We start from the raw sequence: 24,805 nt of genomic DNA, 5'->3' as shown, positions 1-24,805 counted from the left end.
ATCTAGTGTTGTTACCAAGGCAAAGTCAACTATCAGTGAGGCCATGATGCTTCAAAACCAACTCCGACAGATGGGACATTAAATCAGAATGCTTGACTCCTGTCTCCCAAAACAAATCCTGGATTCAGCTAGACCAATGTCAGATAATCAGGCATGATCAAAGAAGAAGCTCAAAGTGTCCTTCAAGGTACAGATGATATGCTAACTTCATTCCTCATTTTATAGTAGTGCATGAGTGAGGTGTCTGATATAATTCACTGTATACTAAAACTTTTTAACTGATATCGCCACAAGTAAATGGAAGCCGTTTCCTCTATTCTCAAGAACAACCCACTATATAATAAAACGCAAAGATCTGTGTGTGTGTGTCTGGTTCTTCCAAGGAATCTGATTGGTGACGTGATCACAAAAGGAACTGAGCGTGTGAGACACACAAGGAACAGTAAAAGTGTAGGAGGCACACTGAGAGTCACCTTCAAAAAAAGAAAAGTATTGAAGTGGACAGGAGGTGAGCCAGGCACCCGAGTCTGAAAAATGGGTTTTACAGGAAGGCGTTCAAAAGAGGTTCAGTCAGACAAGGATACCAAGGAATGTCTTCACAGGTAATGTCGCGGGTGGAAGATATTTGCTATTAGACGGATTTTTTCTTTATTATAACGAGATTAAAATTGTGATTTTAAGAGGTTTTTAATTTTAGTGATGTTTATTGAGTTGCCTCCAGCAACAGTCTAGATATTGCTTTTGGGGTGTTCTACTGTTCACATTCCGAATTAACTGTTTTTGCCACCAAAAACAGAAAACTCTACTTGTTTATATCTGCAACTCTAAAATTGTATGCCAAGCTAAAGAATGTAGTTAGTTCAACTGACAATGCAGGTCTCTACTGCAGTCCACATGGTGATAAGGTCAGAACTAGATGGCAGAATTTCTAGTTTGTTCAGTGTTGTGCAAACTTTGCCATATCCATATCCACAGCAAAATTAACAAGGGATTTATATGTTGTGAATGTTTTTGTTAAACACAAAAGAACAAAGTAATTGTTAACTGCAAGAGTGTACTGCCTAAGTACCAAATAAACTATGATTAATATTTCAGCTTCCACCCCACCACAAAATGACTATGAAGGAAATAGACATAAGATGAAGGGATTCTATGTATATCTACTAGGGCGAAAGAGTGGCACAGTTTTACCATTGCTGCCTCATAATAAGGAAACCAGGGCTTGCATCCCGAGTCCTCTCTGTAAGAAGTATTCATGTTCTCATTGTGTCTGTTTAGGTTTCTTCTGGGTGGTCCAGTTTCTTCCCATAGTCCAAAAACATGCAGGATAGGCGGACTAGTGATACTAAATTGGCATTAGTGTGTGGTTGGTGTGCATGTGTGTTCACCTTTCAATGGCCTTGTGCCACATGCTAGCTGGTATAAACTCCAGCACCCTCCACAACCCTGTTCAGCACTAAGCGGGTCAGAAAATAACTGTATCTATTATGGTTGTCAAACCAAAATTACAGTTTGAATACTCCTATTAAAAATAAGTAAACATTCAAATATATTTGAACATTGTTTAAAAGTGCTGTAAAATTAAAGTTTGTAATTAATGTGCCTTTGTATGATTCATTATTATTAACAGGTTTTTCTTTTTATCTTGCAGTGCATTTGCAAAGTATACAGTACTTACAACTAGTGCACTGACAGTATTTTCTGTGCATAGTAAGTGACATGATTAAAAAGCTTGCCAGAGAGGAGTAGAGGAGAAGAGAAGATTTATTATAAGTAGTGTGTGCTATTGTGCTTATTGGGACTGTGTTGTGCCTTGTGTTTTTATAAGTGTGCCTTTAGTGTCTGTCTGGTTGGGTGGCTGGCACACCCCTAGTGGTCTTGTTACTATATATATATATATATATATATATATATATATATATATATATATATATATATATATATATATATCGTATATACTCGGGCATAAGACGGGTCTTGAAACCCAAAAAATCGATCAGAAAAAAAGACCCCGACTTATAAGCCCATTCAATAATACACTTACATTTTTGGTTTTTTTTTTTGTTTTTTTATTTTTACATCTTCTTGCTTCCTCCAAACTCGCACCACTATCTCAGACACAAAATTTTGTTGCAGCAGGGCAGTTACCAATTTATTTTTCCACTTCAATGACTTTTAATTTAAAACCACCTTCATATTTTCTTCTAATCGAACGTTTCATTGTAGATAAGGGATGCTGTTACGATAAAGGTGTGTAAGGGTGTGAGATACAAAAAACACAAATCAGTGCAAATGTCGCTTCAGAATAGTTTAAGTTAGTGCTGGGCGGTATGACCAAAATTCTATATCACAGAATTTTTCAAAATTATACCGGTTTTACGGTATTGTTTTCCCATGCATGAGTGGATGTTAACCACATTTTCCACTGCAATTACTGGCTAAGAATAACCTATTCCGCTGTCATGAGAATTGTACATTGTACAAAAAAATCATTTTAATGTGCACACAAGTATTACTACAGATTTGCACTGCCCCATAAAGGGATAGTTTTCAAGGGGGTGGCATTAATGAAGAGAAGGAATCACATTGCATGACAGATGCAGTCAAAATATAGAGCCTTTTTATTCAACAAAGTTTGCAAACAACTTAAACTAAAATTTTGGCAACATATTTTCAACCATCCAAAGAGGCATTTAGACTTAGTAAAATATGCAGAGGTGCTTGTCAAAAGTTGTATTGCACTGAACAGGTCTTAGAAAAAGAATAAATAGTAAGTATTTTTTCTAAACCAAATACACTTTGTTAATGTTAACAATCTCTGTCCACTGACACGTTAAAGTGTCTTTTTAAACAACTTTACCACCATTAAACTGCATAATATTTAAACTAATAAATAACAACAACAAAATAAATAATAGTGCAACTTCCAGTAATAATACTATTACTTCCAAGACTTCAAGCCCAGGTGCATTACACAGTACAGTATTCACCAAATAAAACAAGTGCAACTTGGTGATGACATCTTTACCAACTGAATTAATATGGACCTTGCTTCAAACTAAGCTATATACATTAATAATGAAACTGCAACTTGCATTTATAATGCTACTTGTGGTATAGCCCTACAGAAGCATATTAGGGCCACGGTGAAGAAAAACAATATGGACACAGTAAAGAAAAAAAACAATATATCAAGAATAAAGTTGACATGTTGACTTTATTCTTGACATTTCCACTTTAATCTTCATGCTTATGTTGAGATTAAAGTCGACATTTCTACTTTATTCTCGCCGTTTATGTTGAGATTAAAGTCAACATTTCCACTTTATTCTCATAGTTTATTTTGTCATTAGAAAAGAATCCCGAAAACTAAACTTCATCCTAAAATCAAGATTTTCTCAAACCCCATCATAAGTTAATGTAGCACATTAAATGCTTTGTGTTAAGTGTTCCCCGACCGAGTTGTTACCCACTACGTGCTTCTTAAACGGACTTCCTCATGCACTGAGGTGGCACCGGCAGGGATCGCCATACAGAATACATTCATTTCATGATATTCCTGCTCTCTGAAAATGTAGAATACTAAGATAAATTTTCATGATGAAATGCATTAAAGCAGGTATCAATCATGCACGGTAGTGCTGCTCCCTCGCTGTAAGGGGTCCCCAGGTGTACGTTCAGTGTAGAGAACTTTATGGCAGGTGTGACAAGGCTTCAAAAAACTGCATGTATGAATGGGTATAGGACAGGTTTAATTTAAATATTGTGTCAACGCTGGGTTCATGATCTGGTGGTCAGAGGCACAAACACAGAATTCAGTGGATTTTCTTCTGAGCGGCCTTTCTTAATTGCATGTGTGCTGTCTCTGTCTGACACACCAAACTCTCAGTTCCTATCCTTCCTTTTTCTTTCTCCATATAACCAATCGCCACACGATAAAACGTCTTTGTGAAATTAAAAGTAGTTATAAACCACAACCCAGAACCTCTTGATTGGGAGTCAGCAGTTCTTAGCATTGCAATACACAAGCTGACGCATCAACCGCCTACCATAACCTGCTTTCTATTTTCTTCGGTTATATTCTTTAATAAAAGCGCACTTGTTTTGTTATACTTGTACTTTTTGTGAAAGTGTTTATTTGATATTTGGACTTCAGGCTTCTTGCCTTATACACATGTCGTAAAGGCGGTCCTTGGGTGTGTGTGGGAACTGTTAACATTTGAATCTGATGATTGTATATAGCACGGAACTGACAGTGTGTTCCATGGTTTCTCTCTCAGGAGGGCATTAGCATATCATAATCTCTTGGATCAATACCGTGAGTTATCCACATTTGACTTATACGACTGACATAATAAAATACTGGAAATTATATGGTAAAATTAAGCCCCAACTTATCTGTGGGAAAACTTAAACACGAGTATATACGGTATACACACACACACACAATGCTTAAACAGCAAATATATATATTTACCCCCATCTGTCTTTTTCTATATAAAGCTATGTGCCCTTGATCGACTTACGAACTGCCTAACTGAAAGGAAATTCTTACCTTTTTGCAGACAACCTAAACTAAAATTGTTTTCACTAAAAGATAAATGTTATGGCATTCAGGCCAATAAAAATTCACACTCATAAATGGTTAATTTTATTTGAAAAAATAAGGAGAATCCACAAAAATGTTTTGCACCTAATATTTGGAGAAGGCAGTCTTAAAGTCTAGATTATAGCTTTTGTAGAAACCCGCAGAAAGCAGCCTGTACAACTGCAGTTCAGCAACATTGTGGTTCAAGTCGGGGTGTAACACTTTTGTTTTTTTAATTTGGACCTTATTTATGTTTTATATATAAAATATATACATACGACTATTTATACACTCTACATAACTAATATTAAAAAATAAAAACTTATTTGTTACAGTAAAATCATTGTCCTATATTATTGTAAATAATTTAAGACCGTGTCTTTCAACTGCCAGTCCATGGACTGTAAGCAGTCCAAAGAAATTTCTGCTGGTCCACAGAAAGACAGGCATGGAAATTTTATAAATGCTGTTATTACTGACTACCAGTAGGCAAAGTGGTGTCTATGAAATATCTCTGCTCTGTGGAGCTCTTCCATTGGAGCTTCCTTGAAACTCCAAGGAGGTACCAGGTCTTGTGGGCCTCCCAAAACTCCAGGGGGAACATGTGAGCAGCAAAAAACTCCTCTTGTACCTAAGTATTTCATACAATATAAAAAAAAACTGGGGGCAGCAGGGTGGTGCAGTGGTAGCACTGCTGCCTCGCAGTAAGGAGACCTGGGTTCGCTTACTGGGTCCTCCCTGGGTCTTCCCTGTGTGGAGTTTGCAAATTCTCCCTGTGTCTGCCAGGATTTGTTCCTGCCACTGCTCTGTGTTGGCTGGGATAGGCTCCAGCAGACCCCCGTGACCCTGTGTTAGGATATAGCGGGTTGGACAATGACTAAAAAAACTGCCCACTTCACAAAAAGGTTGAAAACCACTGATTTAAGATATTCACTCCATTCTGCCTTTTCTTCTGTTTCTTGTATGCATCAAGATATTTCAGACTTCAACTTTGTTTTATGTAGTATGTTTTATGTATTCAGTACGATGAAAATCTTAAATCTGCTAGTTCTCCAGCAATAAACAAGAATACACAACAAAAGACATGAAAATAATACACAAAAACACTCAGGTGAAAAAGTAATGCAAAAACAGAAGTAAGTCTGCACATACAAATAAATGATTCATAGCCTGCAGGGCTGAGGGGAAGGGCAGTGGATGGGTTCTATTTACAAGCCTGATGGCATAAGGGCAAAATCTTTTGGCCTTGATATTCTGGCTGCTATGCTTTTAAAGCATCTTCTTGATGGTAGCAGTATGAACAGGTCATGAAGTAGGTGGGTTGTGTCCTTAATAATGTTATGGACCCACCTGAGAACTCTAGTGTTATGGAGGTCCTCTAGTGCAGGGAGTGCTGTTCCAATGATATTTTGTGCCAATTTAACCACTCGCTCTAGAGCCTTGTGGTCCCATGCTGTACTGTTCCCAAACTACACTGAGATGGAGTAGGACATGATACTCTCAATTTTACATCTGTAGAAGTTGTTGAAGATAATGCTTGGAAAATGCAAATGCTGCCTAGCTTTCCCTGCCAAAGTATGTGACATGAAAGGTCCAAGTGAGATCCTCAGAGATGATAATACCAAGAAATTTAATTGTGGTCACTCTATCCATCTCAGTCTCACCAATGTACAGTGACTGGTGCTGTCGCCTTCCCTTTGTGTGTCAATAATCATCTGTTTTTCTGGTGTTAAGAAAGAGATTACTGTCCTGACAACACTTCACAAGACCAGCCACCTCCCTCCTGTACACCGACTTGTCACACCCAGAAATGAGTCAAATGACGGTGGTATCGTCCACAAATTCAATAATACTTTTGTTATGCTAGGAAGTGACACAGTCATGAGTAAACAGCGTGCACAGCATGGGACTCAAAACACATCCTTGTGGGGTTCCTGTATTTATGATTATTGCTTTGGAAATGTTGTTCCCCAGCCTGATTGACTGGGGTCTGTCTGTTAAACTCCAGAACCTAGTTCTACAGAATAGTAGGCACAACTGGAATGGTGAGCTTTTGGTGAGCTTCGCTGGTATCACAGTGTTAAAAGCCAAGCACCAAGCTGTAATCATTAAACAACAATCAGGTGTAGCAGTCCCTGTTCTCTAAGTGTGTAAGAGCTGTATGCAATACTGTGCTAATTGCATCCTCTGTCAACCTGTTTAGCCTATATGCAAACAGTAGGGGGTCCATTGTGTCGGGTATGAATGTCTGAATGTGGCTCATAATGATTCTCTCAAAGCATTTCATCACTAAATGAGTCAAAGCAATGGGCCAGTAGTCATTCAGTTAGGTTTGCCCTTTTTTGGTATTGGAATAATGGTGGTTGTTTTGCATCAGGTGTGGACTGTGGCTTGCATAAGGGAAAGGTTAAATATGTCAGCCAGAACATCAGCCAGGATTGAAGCACAAGCTTTGAGTGGACATCTAGCGATGTTATTAAGGCCAGCTGTCTTGCCAGGGTTTATCATCCTCAAGAGACTTTTCCACATCTGTGGATCATATTATGAATGGGAGCAATGAACCCTCACTAGCCCCTTTCCTGCACATTGACTCAGTATTGTATAGCAGTATTGTATAGCTGTCAGTAGTTGACCCACTACTCCTGTCTCTGCAGCCTGTGATGTTTCCCAATTCCAACCACATACAGCAGTACTGTAGTGACCTTACATTTTAAGTCTGTATTTATTCTTGGCTTCTCTAATAGCTCCTTATAGATTGTAACTGGATTTTTTGTACTCACTGGTATCGCACGAGGCATATGCCTTGGAGCGAGCATGCTGTGCGGAGCGGACCTCTGAATTAATCCATGATTTATTATTTGCATATGCCTAGACAGGTTGGAAGGGCACAATAAAGTCAGTGCATGTGCTTATGTACCTGGAAACCACTAAACTGTGTTCCTCCAGGTTAACAGCGCAATCCTCATTCATAGAAGCTGTCTTAAAAACATTCTGCTGAGTACACTGAAAGTCGCCATGAAGCTCCTGCTCAGACTCTTCTGTCCACACTTTAATAGTTTTTCCTTACAGTGGGAACTTCTTTGAGGAGCTGCCTGTATGCCAGCTAGAGGAATACAGAGACATGATCGGACTGTCCAAAGTGAAGGAAGTACAGCCTTTTACACTCACTTCACTTTACTGTACACGTGATCCTGTGTGTTCTTCTCACATGAAGGAAAAGTAATGTGTTGTTGGTATGCTAGCAATACTGTCCGTATATTACAGTGGTTAAAGTTACCAGACACTATAAAACTGCATCAGGGTATTTATATTGTATTATTATCCAGAAACATAACTTTTTAATTCCCTTTGACCTTTCCACAGCAGTCTTCTGTATTCAGTAATTCAAACTGAATATGTTTCCAGTGTCCCTTAAGAAATCACAACTGTTGCTGTCTCTGTCAATCCTGTATTACTCTTTCTGACTTGACTTGACTGATTGTTACTGAACTATTATTTAACTGGGAGTTTAAAATCATCACCCTGGATTGCAATTTACACCAGAAGGTACTTGTGTCTCATGTGCATCTATGTTTGTTTCTTTTTCACTAGTTTATTCATTTCATGAATCATTTCCCAATGAAACAGACACTGAACAAACAAAAATTAAATTAATTAGCACCATACATTTATGTTCCACATCAAACTAAATCAATGAATACTGGTGGAATTCCCTTATAACAAAGCTCACAGGACCATAAAAATATTTCTTTATAACAGATATTTTGTTATAATGAATACGGGGAAATATGTATAATAATGTGACGGGGCCCACCAGCAATTTGCCATGTCTAACAGTAGTGGTGCAAGGACAACTCCGTAGCTGCTCTGCTGCGCCTGGTAAACAGTAAACCAAGGGTAAAGCAATTGGCTGTCCTCTACAGAATCAGATTTAACGCATACTGTGCTTGTCGCACAATGTTTAACATAACTGGACTTTGCTCTGCTCTTCCTCACACTCTCCCGATCTGTCTTCTCCAGACCGTGTCTGCCACACTGGTAATTCTGAGCCTAAACTGTAAACATATTTTATTTGAAAATGAGGTGTTAGACATAACTGTTTTTTTTACAGAAATACAGGTATGAAAATACAGAATGAAAACGAGGCGTTAGATGTAACTTTTTAATTAGAAATACAGGTATGAACACAGAACGAAAATTAGATGTTAGATGTATTTCTATTTAAAAAAAAGTTACAGGTATGAAAATACAGAATGAAATGCTTTTGCTATATCATTGTTCTTCATTCCAGAATTGTAAATTTTTCTTTCAACATTTTTTTGTTCATTTGATAAGCACTATGAATCTCAAAGAATACGGTATCTACACACAACACAACTACCCACGCGGATCCTCGGTGGACCACTGACTCAGAATTTGGTTATACCTGTATGTTGTTGCGCCTACACGCTCGCCAAGACTGCCGAGGTGGGAAATTTTGCAACAGACTACCTCCCTCTTTGAAACGACTTGTTGCAGGGTTCCTGAGACTCGGCCCGGAAAGTTCAGGAGTGGCACTAAATATTTTTTTGCATCGCATTATCTTCTTCGTTGGCCATTTTTGGTGGAAAAAATGTTCATTATACTGACATTTACATTTTGCTAAAATGAGATTCGTTTAACATGATGTTCTATGAACGTTTGCCCAGGCCAACAAAAAGTACTTGTTATTCTGAAAATTTTATTACTTTAGTATTCCCTCTAACAGGACTTAACCTGTATTAGCGCCCCTTCTCTACTCAATTGGGAGGCATATGTGAGCACAAAGCATAAAAAGGACCAATATGTGTATATTATTATACAACATTAACAAATTCTTGTCAAATTAAAAAAAACAACACTATGTGCATTTCTGCATAGAAAAAAATGCCTTTTTCATAGTTTAAGTAAAATAAGATGCCATTTTGTCACTGTATTATGGAGACAGGAATAGAGCTGTTCCAACTGAGTAAGATAAGACAAAATACAGTAGTATAAGATGTAGTAAAAGTTTGCTCTCTGACTGTCTGTTATCCCAGCAGGTGCTACACTAAACAATGTCATCACAGGATTTGGAGCATCTGTAAGTCCAAACCTACCTGACAAGTAAGAAAAACTCTTCAGTATGGTCTTGAAATTAGCCTATTCCTAAAGCATTATCGAGAAAGGTAGGTACTTCATGACAACATTCACAATTCAGGTCTTGGACATATTTTAGATAATCCAAATCAAGATATAATTTTGTGCAAAAGTGTTAGTTCACCCAAAAAAATTAATTTAGCAGAGAGTTATCTGGGGATAAGTGTGTATGTGTTTCTAAAAAAAAGTGAATATTATGTGTGGTCTCCTTTAGAATGTAACATAAGTAGCATGAGATATCCAGAGTTTGTCAGGTACTCTGCTGAGTAAGTTTTTCAAATAGTACTGTGGTAAAGTTTTCCATGCATCTTGAAGGACTTGCTATAATTCTTCTTTTGACTTTGGCCGTTATTTGTTTTTTTCACTATCCAAGTCTTCCTATAAAGCTTTAATTATGTTAAGGTCAGGGTTTCAAAGCGACCAATTTAATACTGATAGTGTTTCATCTAAAGACCTTCTAGAAAGAGTCCTAATTGTGTTTTCAATGTGTTTGGGATTGCTGACATACTGAAAGATGCAGTTTTTACCAATAAGTTGTCTTTCCAAAAGTACAACATGATAAATCAAAATTAATTTATAGTTTTTGTCCATCATCAATCCATCAGTTATGGCCATATCCCCGACATCATTAACTGAAATACACTCCTGGAATATGACAAGTTTATAACTGTGCTAATAAAAAAGGTTGTGAACTGTAGAGTTGACATGAAACTGAAATTCCTAACTTTAATGCAATACTCTGAAAAGTATCAATACTCAGTACTATTTTTGATACTACATAGAAGTGGAGTTAAAGTACACACACAAATTTGAAGATACTTTGTAAAAAAAATGTTAAAAAGATACAACTATACAAAGATAACCACATTTTCAATGTGGTGCACTTGTATAACAGCCTTAAGAGATTGGCATACATTGAAAAGTTAATAAAATTCCAAAAAAAGAACAGTAGCATATTCTTCTGTACACATTAACAATAGCTTACAAATTTTACATTAATGCAAAAAAAAACAAAACTTTTTTTGTCAAGTTACACCTGTACACACACCTGATACCCTCAGATCATACTCTGAATCCTTTACTATTATACAGTAGAATGCGTAATCCCCATATGTCCTCTCTGTCTTAATCAAATACTAACAAGATGCACCACTGAATTGGAAATTTAGCAGTGAAATCAATTAAATGAACTGTAGGAAGACTAAGTCTAAATATGGTATCCACCTCACATTGAACAAACAACCCTGACATACTTTACCATTACACCAGTGTCTTTGTTACAGTACCAGAAAGTATGGTGAACAGAGTCAGTAAGCCTGAACAATGAATCATATATTAATTATGTATATGATTACAGCTGCTGCAGTTTGATAATCGTGTAAAGTGGGCATTACTGCAAGCTATTTATTGCTCCCTCTCTTTCAGAGATTGAGCTTTCCCAGTTACAAACTACTCAAAACAGCAATTGAGAGTTGTAACCCATCACTAATTAATTTCATAAGCGAGAACACAATGGCAAATCAGAGGTACTCACATCATATGGCTCATAACAAGCAAACCACACCAAGTGTATTTTTAGAAGTCTGATCCCTAATAACATATTTTTAAAAAGTATGGAATTCTTTCTCTTGTGTTTGCCACAGCCCCAGAAAATACTGAGAAGTATAAGTAACACTGAACCTAAATCACCTGACACTCCTTTAAAATGTTTTACTATCAAAATGAGGAGAATCCCTCAAAATTTGTTATTATTTTGTTTACGATAGTGATGATGTTAATCAAAAATGCAAATGGTACCAACTGCTACAGCGCTGCACTCATTTATACAGCCATCTAAAATTCAAACACTTAGTTCAACCACCAAGTCCAACTAACTAATCCATGATACAGATAACCCATTACCTATTTACAGTATAACACATGCCCAAATCCAGCAGTCTATCGAAAGCAAAATTAGATAACAGCAGTCATCATGATTTATTTATCAAAAGACAAGACTCTGAGTAAAACTGTGCACAGCCAAGGTCTTAAAAAATGACCCAAGAATTAAGGTACGTGATGCACTATCCAATCCTGCAATTATTTTTCTGAAGTTGCTTTGATTTTACTTTATCCCAAATGTCAGACATAAATTTAAATGGATCTGACACAAGTTGCACATTATGCAACCACAACTGATTTGTGGTTGAGAACTATGGAAACACACCTGAGCATTAAAAGCTCATATCGATGAGGAATATACTGTCTGTTGACAATGAAACTACTTGCAGACAGCATACTTTTCCCAAGAATTGAGATCAAGTGATCAGATACCGAAAGCTGCAACAGTGGCCTGGGTCTTGCAGGAGAAGAAATAAGAGTTTGCATGATTACAGATAATGGAATGAATGTAGGAACACCGTTTCAATCTTCAAGTATTTGGTTATAGGCTGGAGTTAGCGATTAGTGAGCATTCTACGGTATTTATGATAAAACTATAGTATGCAAAGTTGCCATATCTTACATAGCTAACGGGTAATGCCCGATTATGTTTAAATACTGTGTAAGCATATAGTGACCTCGAAAGTATTTTGACTGTGATACTCTTTGTTGATTGATTGGGACGTAGTGATTGTGGAGATGACAGTTTTTCCAAAAATATTTGTTTTGAAGGAAAAAACATTTTTTTATGAATTTTGTGGTAACTGTGCAAACCTAAGAGTCAAGTTTTTACCTGATGCATCAGACCGGTGTTTCTCAACCAGTGGAGTTGACAAAGAGTTGTTGTTTACAATAGTAGTAGACTGCGGTGGGTTGCAAAGCGAGTCACGGCTTTGACGACTGCACTTGATTCTCACCTAAGTTCTGATGTTTGTTTTTGATTCACCAAGGACATCAAACCAGCCCAAAGTGGGTCACAAAGAGACTTAAATGGGAAAAAATAGGTTACGACAACAGAAAGGTTGAGAAACACTGCATTTGACAACCTCTTACGACTCAGTCTTAGTTCTTACGTTTCTTGATACAAGCTAATGTATCACTGTTAGCAGGTACTCTTCATGTCAGTTTTCAAAGTTGGCACTCATTGCACAGTAGCTAGCTAACTCCTTAAACACTGTTACAATATTACAATGTGGGACCGATGACAGGAAAGAAAATGAGTGTAAAATTGTACAAGCAAAGTATTGTGGAATAACGGTTAAATGGGAGCCAGAAAACATAAGAGATACAGTGAAGTTAGATGTCAGAAACTGTATACAGCATGACTATATCTTGCATAAGTTACTTTTGGTGGAAATAGTTTTTTATCTGCAGCATTTCATAAAGAAAATGATTATTAATCTGGATTGAAATGTAGAAAGGGCACAGATTAGAAAAAAAACAATTAAAGCATTGAGGGTATCATTTGTGGGTCACAAATACTCCTGCTTTTAGACTTTGGAAAAAATCAGATAGCAATGAATCTACATCTGTATTGTCAGCCATGGAAATGAAATGCTTTTATCACCAATTAACTAGGAAGCAGATGAGGCATCGTTCACTCAAAATATGGACACAAAGTAATAAACACTTTACAGCTACAGGATATTCTCAGCTGCTCCAATGCACAATAATCATATATTAGAACCTTATGCAACCAAACCTATACAGACATCTATATTGACCACAAGTGTGCATACTTGGGAAAAACTACACTGCAAGTGTAATCTTCCACCAACAGACTACTTCTTCCATATGCAAGTTAGAACCTCTGTCAAAAGGTGCCTGTCCAGTTTCCCTAATATTTCTACAATATCTATGCTTGAATATACTGTATACTAGCTATAGACTTTATTGTTAAAAGCATCAAAACAGGGAGTGAATCCTGACTGGATTTAGTATTTAGTAATAATCATGACAGAATTGAGGGTGTAGGGTCAAATGACCATAATATAATAAAATTCTCAGTGTTTTGTAACAGTGAGGATGCAAAGAGTAAAATTGTTAAGTTTAACTTTGGTGGACAAATTCTGAGCATATGCGCCAATCTCTAAGGAGAATAGACTGGGATAAGCTTTTAAGTGTGGAGACAGTCACGGAGCAGTGGGACTGGTTTAAAAATGTTTTTCATGAAATGCAGGACAGGTACATACCTAAATTTGGAACTAATAGGAAATTAAAAAAAAAACTCTGCACTAGGTTAATAAAGAGTTAAAAAAAGCTGCAAAGGGAAAAAAACAGCTGTATAAAGCATATAAGAGTGATAACTCCAAAGTGAATCTTAGGGTGTATGAGAACATGAGGGCAACTATTAAGAAGGATATTAGGGAGGCTAAAAGACACCTGGAGAGGAATATAGCAGATTAGGTGAAAGACGACCCTGAGTGGTTCTTTCAGTATTTTAATAGTAAAAGAAAAGTAGGTCAAGAAGCAGCTGAAGTGCATCAGGAATAGTAAAGAGGAATTAAAAGATACAGACAGTGAAATAGCGGACACTGTAAACTTGCATTTTTTGAGGTCTTCACAAGTAAGGAAGTGGGTAACCTCCCAGCAGTAAATGGGACTACTAAAGACATTCTGAGTGGTTTAGAAATTGTACAGGGAGAAGTACTGCTCAGAATAAATGGACTGAAATCAAACAAATCATCAGGACCAGATAATATTTACCTTCGAGTTCTTATGGATGTTAGCGAGTACAGATATAAATCATTGACACATAATTTTAGGAAGTCATTGTTCACTGGGAAAATTCCAAAGGACTGGAAAATGGCAAATATTACCCTGTTATATAAAAGGGGTGACAGGGAAGATCCAAGCAACTATAGGCCAGTAAAGTTAAAATGCATCACAGGAACACTGATGGAAGTAATTATTAAGGATAAGATTGAGAAGCACATGACAAGTACAGGAATTTTTCTGAACAGTTAGCATGGCTTCATATATTTGAGCCACAAAGAAAAAAATGAAGGACAGAGTGAAAAGGTCTATTTTTGTGATTAAATTTTGGCTTTAATCTCGAAATGTCCACTTGAATTTCAAAATGTATTTTCTCATTAAAATAGAATGTCAAAACATCATCTTAAAACCGACCCACTTGTTAATCACTACGTGCTTCTGGGGCTTCCTCCTGAACGGACAGCAGTGGCAAGCAGCAATTTCTACACTGAACACATTAAATTTATGATATTCTAGCTCTCTGCACATTTAGAATCCTTAGAATTATACTTGATATCACTTTCATGATGAAATACATTAAAGTATGTGTTACAGTTTACCCATAAATTGTTAACTTCATTTAAATAATGCATACTGTTAATAATTACACATGTGGGAGTGGCACAGCAGCAGAGTGGTAGCTGGCTGCCTCGCAGAGAGTCATGTCCCTGGTGTTCCCTCCCTCCAGTTTGCATGTTTTCCTGGTGGGTTTCCATAGTGTGCTCCGGTTTCCTTCCAAAGACAAGGTTTTGGGATTTGGTGATGCTAAAATGACATCCGTGTGTGTGTGTGTGCTTGTATTTACCTACCGATGAGCTGATGCCCTGTCCAGGGATTGTTTCTGTCTCTCTCCCAATGCTTGCTAGAATGGGTGCATCCCTGGAATGATGGATGTAATCATTAAAAATCCATAATGGATGTTTCGGGCAATTCACAACACAGCCAAGCCTAACGTTTTCTCACTGTGATTATATCTCGCACTGCCACCTGGTGGAATCTTCAAGATTTACGTAAAGTACGCGCACAAGTATAAATGGTACAACGCTTGCGTAGCAGTAGCATCCGCAGGAGCACACATCGTGTCACGTGAAGTATAAACTCGGCCTTAGGAGGCAAGCTGAAGTAAACTCTTTGTTTGGAGGGTATGCAGCCAAAACTGGACAATGGAAGATGGGAAATTATACAAGAGATATGTAAAAAAAATTTGTTTAAAGGGGACCAAACACTGCACAGAAAGGTCAGAACTTGAATATATACTAATGAAGATAAAGCAAATTGCAATGTTTTCTGGATTTAGAAAAACATAGTAATGGCATATGTACTTTGCAAAAAAATAATTAGATAAGAAAGGGCTTCATTCAAAGCTTGGGTCGCAACAAGACATAATAAACCAAATGCACCAGCTGCAAGAGAGAGGACCACTAGCATAGTGCAGGCAGGCATGTCATGTGCCAATGTTGCCAGACACAATGAATTAAGCCATGTCAGTATCTTCCAGCTGCAGGCATAGTTTCAAAAAAACTGAAGGACTGATAACCATACAAGCTCTAGCTTCCTACAACTGACCACAGAAGAGCAGGAACAACATATCAGATCGATCCATCTGATAGACTGTTTCGGATCTTCCTGTGTAGACACAGTGATTGCATCAGTGACAGGACAATGAGGGACAGGCTTAATACTGCTGTACTTAGAGCAAGGTAACCTGTCAGAAGCCCACTGCATAAACCTCTTAGATGTCTGACCCTACAGTAGGACTAGGCCATACCACACACACCTGCTGTAATGACAACTACACTGAATGATGCTGGTGCTTCCTTGATTTCACTTCTATTCTGACATTAGCCCCATGCAACACCTTTGCGATGCTCTGGACCACAACATTCAGAAATGGCTCTGTGTATCTGAGGTTTCAGGAAGTGGTGGCTACAAGAATGCTACGCTTCTTTTTTCTACCATTATATTTTGTAATATTACTTACTGAAATTTATTATGGATACAAATATATTTTTCTTAAATGTAACAATTAGTTTTCTTACACAGTCTTTAAAAATTAATTAAAGCTTGCAGACTGCTAATGATATCACTTGCTTTGAGTGGTAAAAACCCAGTTTCCTATTATGGTTTTATTACGCACTGTAGTTCTATGGCTAACAAAAGTTTCAATTTTTTTATTGATCTTCATTTCCAAGCACAAATAGTGTATGGGAGGTATATTCTACTAATCTCAGACACAAAAAAAAACTGTAAACTAATTTTAAACAGCTATCCATTAAAATTACTTCTAGTGAAAAGTAAGACCAGTCCCATACATACCAAAAGTGCATTTTTTTATAGGGAATCTGGACAAAAAGCCAAGTATTTCAGAACTTTCCTTAACTGTCTTATTAACATCGTCTCATCCTGCCAATTCAGTAACTTCTTAGAAATACTTTCTAAATGAAGTATAAACTGCAAGATTACTATACACACTGCAAAAATTACAAAGCATACAGTGGCAAAATGAATAAATACCAAATAATACACTACAAATTAAAATATGAAAGGAGACTAGACTGGCCTTGCAAATATCCTGGCAACCAGTTATGTTTTGATAGTATTATCAGTTAAAATAAGACACATACACACAATAGAAACCTTTCAATGCGACCTGTGGACTGTATGTTTATAACCAACTACCATTTTTATTTTTTACATTTTGTTTAAAGAAGTATCTATGATCCCTGCATACCAATAAGGAGTGAACTTCTTGGGTCAGCTGATGTGGTATGCACAGTCCTTCTGATCATTTACACAGAAGACACCTAATGATTTACTCTTTATAATGAGGGAGGAATTCAATGCATAAAATATGGTACATAATCGCCAACAAATGAGGGTGTTTCTAGTCTAGAGGGTCAAAAACCTTGACGTCTTACATTACAAGAGAACAAGACAAGTCAAATTGTGTCATATTGTGGAGATTTTCTCATACCGATAAGTTTGGTGTGGGGTCGCCAAACAAAAAAAAAAACAACTGATTAATTCTTGCAAACATGCAACTCTGTGAATTAAGATGAAAGCAGAGAAAATTGACTGGTGTCTCCATCTGCTTTGTTATGTCAACCTGTTCACTACTGCAAGCTCAGCTATAGTCTCCTGTGACCCAGAACGTAACTGTATTAGAAAAAAAATGAACAGATGGTTAAATACTTACTGCTGGCTATTTTAGATATCAGTTTTGCAGGGAATTTCTTTTTTTTTGCGCTGTACATTATAAATAAATCATCACACTACAAGTGACTTGTTACATTAATCTGTGAGGTATTTTACTTTAAATGACACAAGGTTGGTGTAATTGCCTTAATATCTAATATGCATAAACTGCCTGTAAAAAGATCAAATAAATATTTACACAAAAACGCTGAATGGCTCTAATGTTAACGTATATAAAAACGTAATTGTGCTTCAATGTCAGTCAAACGGACGTTCTAGCAGGATAAGCTAGAGGCAGGTTTACATGTACAACTTCCATTCGATCTCGACTTGTCAAGCAGTAGCACTTGTTACTACTACTGCAGGACCTGCAAAACTGCCCGACAGCAGTGAAGTGGAGGGAACTGGGATCATCCTACGTTATTTAGGCTTTCAAAATTAGTAATTAATCACAAAGGGCCATAACAGAAATATCAAAGCAAAAATTCAAATCCAAACAATTCGTCAAACCCGCAATCTCGATGGCAAATGTGCAATTAGAAAACAAACACATGAAAAATAGCTGCTATTGCTACTCTCAGACTTACTACCTTACAATTCAATTGATGTAAATAAGCCCCATACTGTATCTATGCACATGATAAAAATACAAAACAAAAATCAATTGAAGTACACAGAAAAAGAGGATGAAATTCAGTGGCCAACAAATCCCATTGTGATGTAGATCGAATGTCTAAAAATTATGAAAGTGATTAAGACCATTTAAGTGTACTTTCACACCGCTTCGCTTCACTTCACCAAACGTCTGATTTGTTCAGATGACTAACAGTTGGAGGACTGAAAACTGTGCCTAACAAATATCTCATATAAACCAACCGGAATCATATCAGCCCTAATCACGTACTTCATAAAAACGCCAATGTTTTCTAGGGTTTGATCACATCATATTCACCATGCTGTTAATTGGAATTCTATCATATAAAACAACAACTCGTTTGTACTTTCCAATAAGAATCGAGATTCAGGGAAAGGTTAATCACTTCCAAAGTAACTAGCATCGGTTTCATCGACTGGCTAAATCACGGCGGTCAGCAATACCGGTTTTCCTATAATCAAGTGTGTGAATTACGGCGAACGCAAGCACGCACAAGAGGCGGTGCGACCGTGAGCTGAACAGATGGACATGTCTGCGTAACAATTTGGGATCCGACAAACGGCGGGGTACACATTGTGGCGCAGGGACCAAACATGACCCCAGAACACACTATTATAACAATCACATATGCTAAAGCACACAATCACTGCCACCCGCGCAGTTTCTCTCTTATGTAACAGTACATCATTGGACAACAGAGCACGGGAACGCACCGGACCTCCAGGTGATGCCCTGTAAAGCAAAAAATAATCTATTGCAGAATTTCTTTTCAACTGCGTTTAGATCATCATAAAAGCATGACATATTAATGACCATTTTTCTCTTGGAAATACACTGAAAAAAAATCTAACAGTAGAGGTTCTTCTGAAAATCAGCTTTGAGCGAATATATTTGTACCCTCCCCCTCTTCCTATGTGTTAGAAGCGTAATGGTTGAAACCATCTCTAAACACAAAAAATATAAAAAAGGTACCTTTTGCTCCTTTTTTAAGAACCAGTAAATCCGTAAAATCCGACTATACTTATTAAAAACAAATATTAAGAAATTCGCAATGCCTCCGCGCACAATAGACTCTGTTCCGTCCAGACCACTGCCACCATTTTAGCCCACTGCCTTGAAGCACCAAACGTGTTTCTAGGAAATGTAGTTCTTTAACGCCCAGTTACCTATTAGTGCTAACTGCTCGTGGAGCTTCAAAGAACTACAATTCCTATACTACTGTGGAAAGGCGAAACGATAACTTCCTTTCCGAGCCGGCTTTTCGCCGGCGTTCATGAGATTTGTAGTTTCTTTTTGAACAATATTTATGGGGCATGTCGGGAAATGAGTCCCTTCCGATTTTTTTTTCTAAAGACGTGATAGTGTTTTTGGAAACCAATAATCATTGCCCGTTCTTTGTACAAAACAAGAAACCTTTACAACATTTAAAAGGTATATAGAGGAGATATTAGTACAATTTAACTATTGGTAAACGAAACCTATTTGTATAGTATACACTCGAACTGAGCTGTTTACAGTTAAGACTGTGCTATGACATCAAATTCTTATTTTCTCTGTCCACCGCACAGTTACGGTTTGATAGGCACAGATAGGGGTTGCATTTACAATGATTTTGTTTGTAGAACTTATACAATACCCGATTCACCAGGCACATATGTGTAAGAATCTTACTAAAGAAGCACGTAAAAAATCTGCTTCATTTTTCTAAAAACAAAATCGGTTTCACATATACAGTTTTCCCTCTAGCTGAGCAATTTTCAGTAAATATTAATTCAATGTAGTTTCACTTTTATTAAATGTGAAGGCTGTTTTGCTTTGATGGTTATGTTGGGAAGATATAAATTTTTCCTTTTATTTGCAGGGCTGGATAAACCATTAGGAAAAAATAAGTATGTGTTTTAGGATATCAAGGGAAGGGAGCACCAGAGAAATTTGCCAGTGCTGGATTTACCATGGGCCATATGGTAAAAAAACTTCAAAATAAATATTATTTTCTGCCTAACTGTAAATTTTGTTTCATTTATAACATTTTGTTTTACGGTTTATTATTGTTTTTATTTTAATTATATGGGGGCACCAAAATCGTTTACGTACTCGGGGCCTCTAGAGGTCTTAATCCGGCCCTGCATATTATGTACTCAATATGTTATACTGATAGCTTAACCATTATTGTTTTTTGTTGTATGTAATTTGCAATGTACTGTCTGCCACTTTAGTTCGAGGTTTCAGGGTGCAATGTACAGCAGCTCTTCTTTGGATTGTGGTAGAACTGGAGAAGATGACCCGTTTGATAGGCCCCATCAAACGTTCGCTTGAACTAGAGCTGGGAAACTGTTCCGCGCAATCATCGTGTCACTCATGGTACAAAATGGCAAGTTATTTTATTGTTTATTTATTTATTTCTGCTAGCTTCATACACTATACAAGTGATTGGCACCACTGTGCGCAGTGTTCAGTTAAAATAGAGTGTAACCAGTTCCTTCCAGATTGAGTACAATCTTTTATTTACCAAAAAAGCAAACAGGGTGAAAATACAACCGCGTGCATAGTCTATCTTTATACATAACCTTGATATAAGTAATCTAAACCATGCAGGCTGCAGATCAGCTACAGGATATTCCAGATTTGGGTTGTTAAAAGGAAAAGGAGAAATTCGATTAAGGAACAGTTTAATTAATATAAGGTATTTACTAATGCCAGGGGGTGAATGCAATAGGTAATTAATAGGTGGGCGTTCATTTCTCAAGATTCGGTATGTCCATCTTTAGTATAAAGCCACTCTTCGCTGTTTACGGTTGTGCTTCGTTTAGTCTGTCGGTTGTGGAAACAATGAGATGAGACGACATACGGTGCCAGCAATTATGGGTGTCATTTTTCTTTTAGGTTTATAATAGGTTCTGGATGTGATCAAAATGGTGGAAGTATGTTGAAAAATGAAGACGGAATAAACAGCTATAAACTACTTTACTATAAGCGATATGTCACTGGTATAACCAGGACAACGGTGTCACCTCACCAACGAAATAGTAACAAAAGTGAAAATAAAAACGTGAGATTAACTGCAAAGCGAATTTTACTCCAAGAATCTCCGAGATGCTGCGGCGTATCCCTTAGTGTCAATCATTTGCTGCCGTCCAATCGGGAAGCGTACGGGGGCCGGCCTAGAAATAAAGAAATAGGCTTTACAGCAGTTTACCGAGGATGCGAAGGTTTGGTGTTATTTTCGCCTTTCTGACACACTGGTGACTTAACGGAGTAAAACACTTGGAGTATGCAAAGCAAAGACTAAGAAGAACATCGCCCATTGTTAAGATCCGCCGAGGCTGGAACGGAGATGCTAACCTGAAACAACGGGTCACACGATGTACCTGACCAGGTAGGAAACATTTTGTAACTTGTTCTGTGATGAAGCCTAAGTTTGAGGTGCAAACACGAGTACCGTGAGTTAACGTGTACCGCCGTGATAATGGCGCTGCTAGTACGTGGGTTCAAACAAGGGACATCACCTGCTTGGAAGGACAATGGGCCATAGCGATGTCGTCTCACCTAAACGACAGTGCGGCCAGCTGTCTGTCATAAAAGCCATCTTTTATAATGAAGGCCTCAAACGTGGCATTTTTATTTTGTTATATTTACCCTTTTTTTGTTGTTGTTGCTTTTTTGTTACATCACGTAATTAAATGACTTATACAGATACTGTTTGATGCGGCATGAATCAAAGGACCCGTAAAACCACAGAGCGCTATGGTAGTGGTACTGTTTAAAGTTTTTTTTGTTTTTCTTTTTCGATGTACCTTTATGTAATAAACTTAATCCAGTTATCCATTTGTTCTTGACCATTCTAATTCGCATGGTTACCTCTATCAATGAGGATTAAACATACCAGTGTTATTTATATATATATATATATATATATATATATATATATATATATATATATATATTTCGCCAATCTTTATTTTATAAGACCTGTCGCAGCGTATTCGATCGCACAGAACTTTTAAAACGAACACAACATATACCACTGCGGTGGGTTGGCGCCCAGCCCAGGGTTTGTTCCTGCCTTGCGCCCTGTGTTGGGTGGGATTGGCTCCAGCAGACCCCGTGACCCTGTGTTAGGATATAGCGGGTTGGAGAATGACTGACTGACAACGTATACCAAGGTAGTTCAACAGTATTGACTTTTAAATCCATCAATGCTGATACCTTCCCTGGTGTCTGGTTTCCTACCTTGTACTCTGAAGTGTGATGTTCTGCTGCACACAGGCACCTCATAACGTTAAACTGGGTAAACAGTTGTAGTTAATATGTGAATAGATAGTCGAGCCTTTTTGAAACCTGCACTCTATGAAACTTTATCATGAACCAAGCAAAGTAAAACAGTTTTTCAAACAAAATTGACTGCCATCTACCAGTCAGGCTGTCCTCACGCAGGGCAGTTGGATTTGTCCAAATGTGTTCAAGGCATATATTGGTAGCTTTGTGAGGTCCTTCAACATTTATTCAACTTTGCTCTGAGCCTGCAGACTGTAATAGTGCATAGTCCCAGTGCCTAAACATGGGCACTGTTATGGACTACAGATCAGAAGCTCTCACTTTACACTTCATGAGTCCTGGATATGAAATAAGTGACTCCTGGTTACAGACTACTTGTATCCCTGCGATTTGCTCTCCAGATACATATTTGAGTAGATCTTCCACAGAGCTTATGCATACGTATCTAATGGTGTGGCCTGTGTTTGTTGATTTATATGGTGCTTTTAACACTATCAAACCTTTCCAGTTAGAGAAAAAACATGATGCAAGCTGATGCCCTTATGGTGACCTGAATTATGGGCCATGTAGCTGACAGAGAAACCGTTAGAGAGGCTGAGACACCCCAGGAAACTGTCCTGCCTCCCATCCTGCTCACTGTATAGACAGCCATCCATCCATTGTCCAATGCGCTATATCCTAACTCAGGGTCACAGGGGGTCGAACTCAAAATAAAACTCCACTTGAAACAGAACATTACCAAGACAGAGGAGTTGGCGCTGGACTTTGGTCTTGCCAAGGAGCTCATGGCATCAGTCATTTATAATGGGGGAGAAGGTGAAGCTGGTGCAGACTTGTAAAAAAAACAGTGGGTCTGTCTGAACAGTAGACGGTACACTGGGCTGGATTCAAGGACGATACAATTAAAGGGCCAGAACTGGCTTATTCGTTCAAAGGAAAACCGTCTCATTTAATGCAAGCATTAAAAAGCTACTTGGGATACTCTGCCAAGCTGCTATTTTGGCAGGCAGTGTGGTATTGCAGTGAAGGTTTTGGACTTAGGACTGCAAGGTCTGAGGCTGCGGGCTCAAATCCATGCGACTGACACTGTATGACCAAGAGCAAGTCACTTTGCCTGCCTGTGCTCCAATCAGAAAAACAAAACAAATGTTCTTAAATGTTGTATGTTGCCATGGATAAAGTTATTAGTCAAAATAATAAGTAAGTTAGTAGAAAGTTACTGTAAAGTTGTATACAGTAGTCTGCTGGGGGGCGCAGCTTTGGCAATGACATACACATGAACCAGCTGATTACAGGACTGTCCCTAGACTCACTGGGCACTTTGGTAGAAATGTGGCTAAATGCTATTCATCTATCTATGATGCATTGTCCTCAAGTATCTTTAGCCTCTGGCTCATTACACCATGATGTCCTAAGAGATACTACTGGGGATGTTTTTGCCTCTTTCCAAAAAAATTCTACAATTCCTCATTCCTTTTTATACAATAAAAAATAATTGGGGCAATATTTCTTTAGAGTTGGCATCCATGTGTTTTAGGTATCGTGTGTGCATGTTCTTTTTTTAATGTTTTTTTTTTTTTTAATAATATTTGCTGGTTTGCCAAATACTTTTATGTTATTTGCTGCTGCTGAAGAAACAGAATTTCATAATAGTCATTCTGTCAGTCCCTCAATCAATCCTATGTTTCTGAGGGGGGCATGGATAAAATTGGATGTTTGCAGACATCTTGCTTAGCTGTGTTCTGTACAAAGTAAAGTGGTGTCAAAAGTAATAATAAATTAAAAAAATCAGTAATTTCAAGCAGGAATGGCCATTATGCACACTCATCATGCCTTGTTTATATTTTAAAATCAGTTAGGTTTATTAACTAGATAAAAGAGTTATGAATTTCTATCAAAAATTTGAACATTTCTGTATGACCCCATACTTTTGCATGGTACAGTACTTGTTGTGTTGACTGAAAGCACACAACGTTCAAGACCCAAAGCATTTTATCAATACCAACGTGAATCATCAGTCTAGTTTTTAGCACCTTAGCCTGTTAAAGTTTGGGTTTAAAAACTGTAACAATAGTCATTGTGGCTTTTTTATATTATTTAAGAAGTTATAAACATTGAGTAACATTAAACAAAAGACAAAACCTACAAAATTAAAAAAGGTTATATTTGTATCAAAGGAATAAAAGAAAAACTATTTGAATTAGTATATGTAAAATTGGGAATTTTAGCACATTGTCTTACAATTTACTGGGGGGCTTTAC

At 37.5% G+C, this 24,805-nt stretch overlaps 2 protein-coding genes and 1 long non-coding RNA gene across 3 annotated transcripts in view; 2 read left to right on the top strand and 1 right to left on the bottom strand.

The window, feature by feature from the left end:
• The window catches only part of scaf1 (SR-related CTD-associated factor 1), a 39,700-nt gene extending 20,313 nt beyond the window's left edge, over positions 1-19,387 (bottom strand). Inside the window, exon 1 of the mRNA XM_039776179.1 lies at positions 19,242-19,387. The gene's annotated coding sequence lies outside the window, so the exon portion shown is untranslated. The remainder of the gene's footprint in view (positions 1-19,241) is intronic.
• A 240-nt stretch (positions 19,388-19,627) lies between these two features.
• On the top strand, positions 19,628-20,569 carry LOC120542831. Its single transcript, XR_005636241.1, has 3 exons — positions 19,628-19,700; positions 20,131-20,233; positions 20,486-20,569. It is a non-coding gene; the product is annotated as an uncharacterized LOC120542831 (long non-coding RNA).
• Positions 20,570-21,005: 436 nt separating this feature from the next.
• Positions 21,006-24,805, top strand: part of kcnj11l (potassium inwardly rectifying channel subfamily J member 11, like) — a 67,560-nt gene continuing 63,760 nt past the window's right edge. The window contains exon 1 of the mRNA XM_039775805.1: positions 21,006-21,645. The gene's annotated coding sequence lies outside the window, so the exon portion shown is untranslated. The remainder of the gene's footprint in view (positions 21,646-24,805) is intronic.

Source organism: Polypterus senegalus, chromosome 13 (assembly GCF_016835505.1).
Source record: "Polypterus senegalus isolate Bchr_013 chromosome 13, ASM1683550v1, whole genome shotgun sequence".
Lineage (NCBI taxonomy): Eukaryota > Metazoa > Chordata > Cladistia > Polypteriformes > Polypteridae > Polypterus > Polypterus senegalus.
Note: the sequence above shows the minus strand (reverse complement) of the source record. Positions and strands in the feature narration are given on the sequence as shown.